Raw genomic sequence first — 5,000 nt, 5'->3', positions numbered from 1 at the left:
GCCGGCATCGGCGTTGAAAGAAGCCGAGCCAAAAAAAGTTAAAGTACAAACGTGCAAGCATACTAACCTAACCCTAGGTAAGGCATGTCAGAGCGAAAGACAGTAAACTCGAATGAGCCAAGAAAGAGCGGTGCGAGGCCGGTCGGAGCGCACCCTTTTCTCGGTGGCTGGCGGGCGAGAGAGTGCTGCGTCGCCGGCATCGGCGTCGAAAGAAGCCGAGCCGAAAAAAGTTAAAGTACAAACGTGCAAGCATACTAACCTAACCCTAGGTAAGACATGTCAGAGCGAAAGACAGTAATTTCGAATGAGCCAAGAAAGAGCGGTGCGGGGCCGGTCGGAGCGCACCCTTTTCCCGGTGGCTGGCGGGCGAGAGAGTGCTGCGTCGCCGGCATCGGCGTCGAAAGAAGCCGAGCCGAAAAAAGTTAAAGTACAAACGTGCAAGCATACTAGCCTAACCCTAGGTAAGGCATGTCAGAGCGAAAGACAGTAATTTCGAATGAGCCAAGAAAGAGCGGTGCGGGGCCGGTCGGAGCGCACCCTTTTCTCGGTGGCTGGCGGGCGAGAGAGTGCTGCGTCGCCGGCATCGGCGTCGAAAGAAGCCGAGCCGAAAAAAAGTTAAAGTACAAACGTGCAAGCATACTAGCCTAACCCTAGGTAAGGCATGTCAGAGCGAAAGACAGTAATTTCGAATGAGCCAAGAAAGAGCGGTGCGGGGCCGGTCGGAGCGCACCCTTTTCTCGGTGGCTGGCGGGCGAGAGAGTGCTGCGTCGCCGGCATCGGCGTCGAAAGAAGCCGAGCCGAAAAAAGTTAAAGTACAAACGTGCAAGCATACTAACCTAACCCTAGGTAAGGCATGTCAGAGCGAAAGACAGTAATTTCGAATGAGCCAAGAAAGAGCGGTGCGGGGCCGGTCGGAGCGCACCCTTTTCTCGGTGGCTGGCGGGCGAGAGAGTGCTGCGTCGCCGGCATCGGCGTCGAAAGAAGCCGAGCCAAAAAAAGTTAAAGTACAAACGTGCAAGCATACTAACCTAACCCTAGGTAAGGCATGTCAGAGCGAAAGACAGTAAACTCGAATGAGCCAAGAAAGAGCGGTGCGGGGCCGGTCGGAGCGCACCCTTTTCTCGGTGGCTGGCGGGCGAGAGAGTGCTGCGTCGCCGGCATCGGCGTCGAAAGAAGCCGAGCCGAAAAAAGTTAAAGTACAAACGTGCAAGCATACTAACCTAACCCTAGGTAAGACATGTCAGAGCGAAAGACAGTAATTTCGAATGAGCCAAGAAAGAGCGGTGCGGGGCCGGTCGGAGCGCACCCTTTTCTCGGTGGCTGGCGGGCGAGAGAGTGCTGCGTCGCCGGCATCGGCGTCGAAAGAAGCCGAGCCAAAAAAAGTTAAAGTACAAACGCGATGCTAATGAGCGAGCCGTTGTCTCGACTAATATGTAGGGGGCGTTCGATCGAGCGTCTGGCTTGAGCGCTTGTCGGCCTAGCAGAACGGTCGCATTGTTATGCCCGGGTTTTAGGCACCGCTGCAGGCGGCCGGCAGAGCTCTTGTTTGTGCGAAACTGAATGGATCGAGCCCGAGAGAGGGCGAGCAAAGAAAAAACGCAAATCGCTCCGCCTGGCACTGCCGGCGAGAGCGTGGACGTCGCGGCCAGCGACTGTCGAAGCTGAGTACTGCCGCAGGCGATCGCCTCGGTCTTAAACGAATGCGACGAGCACGCGCCGGGCGGCCCAGCAAGGGCCGAGCGCAGCTGTCGCAGCTATCTGGTTGATCCTGCCAGTAGTGATATGCTTGTCTCAAAGATTAAGCCATGCAGGTGCAAGTACGAGTTCTCGTAAAGCGAAACTGCGAATGGCTCATTAAATCAGTCTTGGTTTATTTGGTCTCGTAAGCGAAGTGGATAACTGTGGTAATTCTAGAGCTAATACATGCATTAAGCGCCGACTTCGGGAGGCGCGCTTTTATCAGATCAAAACCGACCGGGTTCGTCCTGTGACGTTTGATGACTCTGGATAACCACGCGGATCGTACGGTCTCTGCACCGACGACGTATCATTCAAGTGTCTGCCCTATCAACTGTCGAAGGTACGCTACGTGCCTACCTTTGTGATAACGGGTAACGGGGAATCAGGGTTCGATTCCGGAGAGGGAGCCTGAGAAACGGCTACCACATCCAAGGAAGGCAGCAGGCGCGCAAATTACCCATTCCCGACACGGGGAGGTAGTGACGAAAAATAACAATACAGGACTCTAACGAGGCCCTGTAATTGGAATGAGTACATCCTAAAACTCTTAACGAGTATCCATTGGAGGGCAAGTCTGGTGCCAGCAGCCGCGGTAATTCCAGCTCCAACAGTGTATGCTAAAGTTGTTGCGGTTGAAAAGCTCGTAGTTGGATTTTGGGCGAGCGCCGCCGGTCCGTCGCAAGGCGTGTCACTGGTTGCGTTCGCCTCACCTTCGGTTCTCCGTCGGTGCTCTTGACTGAGTGTCGGCGGTGGCCGATAAGTTTACTTTGAAAAAATTAGAGTGTTCAAAGCAGGCTGTTCGCCTGCATAGTGTTGCATGGAATAATGGAATAGGACCTCGGTTCTATTTTGTTGGTTTTCGGAGCACGAGGTAATGATTAAGAGGGACAGACGGGGGCGTCCGTACTCTGCCGTTAGAGGTGAAATTCTTGGATCGGCGGAAGACGAACTACTGCGAAAGCATTCGCCAAGAATGTTTTCTTTAATCAAGAGCGAAAGTCAGAGGTTCGAAGACGATCAGATACCGTCCTAGTTCTGACTATAAACGATGCCAACTAGCGATCGGGAGGCGTTACCATGACGACCTTTCCGGCAGCTTCCGGGAAACCAAAGTCTTTGGGTTCCGGGGGAAGTATGGTTGCAAAGCTGAAACTTAAAGGAATTGACGGAAGGGCACCACCAGGAGTGGAGCCTGCGGCTTAATTTGACTCAACACGGGGAAACTCACCCGGCCCGGACACAGGTAGGATTGACAGATTGAGAGCTCTTTCTTGATTCTGTGGGTGGTGGTGCATGGCCGTTCTTAGTTGGTGGAGCGATTTGTCTGGTTAATTCCGATAACGAACGAGACTCTGGCATGCTAAATAGTTACGCGACCTTCTCGGTCGGCGTCTAACTTCTTAGAGGGACTAGTGGCGTTTAGCCACACGAGATTGAGCAATAACAGGTCTGTGATGCCCTTAGATGTCCGGGGCCGCACGCGCGCTACACTGAGTGAAGCAGCGAGTGTCTAACCTAGGCCGAAAGGTCCGGGTAACCCGTTGAACCTCATTCGTGATTGGGATAGGGACTTGCAATTGTTTCCCTTGAACGAGGAATTCCCAGTAAGCGCAAGTCATCAACTTGCGTTGATTACGTCCCTGCCCTTTGTACACACCGCCCGTCGCTACTACCGATTGAATGGTTTAGTGAGATCCTTGGATCGGCCCCGTCGCGGCTGGCAACGGCCGCGTCGGCGTGTCGAGAAGACGATCAAACTTGATCCTTTAGAGGAAGTAAAAGTCGTAACAAGGTTTCCGTAGGTGAACCTGCGGAAGGATCATTACCGAAGGTGGTGGTAGGCCCCGGCCGACCGCGCACTGAATTGTCTTTGGGTGCCGCCGAGAGGGCGGCCGTCAATCGGGGTTCCGCCCCGTGCGACACGCGTAACACGTTGGCATAGCAAGGCAGCCGAGTGCGATGGTGGCTTCTGGGCACCGCGCTCGATGTGCCGCCGGCCCAGCCCGGCGGTCGCTCGGCGCCGTTTGTTGGTGTTTTTGTGCAGTTGTTGTCGGTGGTGGTTTTGTGGTCGATCCCACAGTGTGACGTCCGCGCGCTTCGGCGCCGGGCGAAACGTCGAGGACGACTCTTAACGGTGGATCACTCGGCTCGCGAGTCGATGAAGGACGCAGCCAAGTGCGAGAAGTAATGTGAATTGCAGAACACATTGAACGTCGACCTTCTGAACGCGAATTGCGGTCTCGGGTCAATCCCGGGACCGCGTCTGCCTCAGGGTCGCGTTCGTCCTCACCCGAGGGCCGTCGCCTGGCCTCTGCGAAGACGGCCGGGCGTCGCCCCAAGTTGAAGCGGTCGCCGAGCTTTCTCGGCGCGACCGCGTGTCCCGTACACCGCCGGCCCCTCGACGTGTTCAACTACGTTCGAGGGGCGGGTCCAGGTCGGTCGGTCCGGTCACGAGATCAAGACCGACCGTGGGCCAAGGCGGCGACGGTACGCGCTCGGTCGGCGCCGGCGGCGACGACTTGCGATGCCAGCGGGCCGCGTAAGAAGCGGCCCGCTTGACACATACGACCTGAGTTCAGGCGAGAGCACCCGCTGAATTTAAGCATATTATTAAGCGGAGGAAAAGAAACCAACAGGGATTCCCTGAGTAACGGCGAGTGAACCGGGAAGAGTCCAGCGTCGAATCTGCGCGCTTTTCGAGCGCGCCGAGTTGTGACGTACGGAAGTCCCAGTGCGGCTGACGGCGAGCGCCGGTGTCCTTCTGATCGAGGCCTCGTCCCACGGCGGGTGTTAGGCCCATAGGGGCGCTTGCCTTGGCCGCTTCGGGTCTTCTCGGAGTCGGGTTGTTTGGGAATGCAGCCCAAAGCGGGTGGTAAACTCCACCTAAGACTAAATACGGTCGCGAGACCGATAGCGGACAAGTACCGTGAGGGAAAGTTGAAAAGCACTTTGAAGAGAGAGTTCAAGAGTACGTGAAACCGTTGAGAGGCAAACGGGAGGGCCCGTCAGGTCGCCGGCTCGCTTTCAGTTGGGTGCGGGGGCGCGCCGTCTCGGTTCGCGGACGCTTAAGGCGCCGCTGCCGAGTCGGCTCGCGCACCGTCTCAGCGCACTAGCGACCGGCGCGGGTCACGACCGGTTTGCCGTCGGTCTAAGTCCCCGCGCGAAGGTGGCCTCCGCTCCGGCGGGGGTGTTACAGCGCGCGGGCGGTGCGGCCCGGCGGCGGATCGAGGAAAGGATGCCGCGCGCTCTCTGTGTGCGGC

The 5,000-nt window shown here is 56.8% G+C and overlaps 2 non-coding genes and 1 pseudogene across 2 annotated transcripts; all 3 read left to right on the top strand.

The window, feature by feature from the left end:
- Nucleotides 1-1,755: 1,755 nt before the first annotated feature.
- Nucleotides 1,756-3,565, top strand: LOC144432274 (small subunit ribosomal RNA). Its single transcript, XR_013480510.1, has one exon. It is a non-coding gene; the product is annotated as a small subunit ribosomal RNA (ribosomal RNA).
- A 298-nt stretch (nt 3,566-3,863) lies between these two features.
- LOC144432236 (5.8S ribosomal RNA) lies at nt 3,864-4,017 on the top strand. Its single transcript, XR_013480472.1, has one exon. It is a non-coding gene; the product is annotated as a 5.8S ribosomal RNA (ribosomal RNA).
- Nucleotides 4,018-4,305: 288 nt separating this feature from the next.
- LOC144432315 (large subunit ribosomal RNA) overlaps nt 4,306-5,000 on the top strand; it is a 3,693-nt pseudogene continuing 2,998 nt past the window's right edge.

This window comes from Styela clava, chromosome 14 (assembly GCF_964204865.1).
Source record: "Styela clava chromosome 14, kaStyClav1.hap1.2, whole genome shotgun sequence".
Lineage (NCBI taxonomy): Eukaryota > Metazoa > Chordata > Ascidiacea > Stolidobranchia > Styelidae > Styela > Styela clava.
The sequence above is the reverse complement of the archived record's forward strand: the minus strand, read 5'-3'. Positions and strand labels throughout refer to the sequence as shown.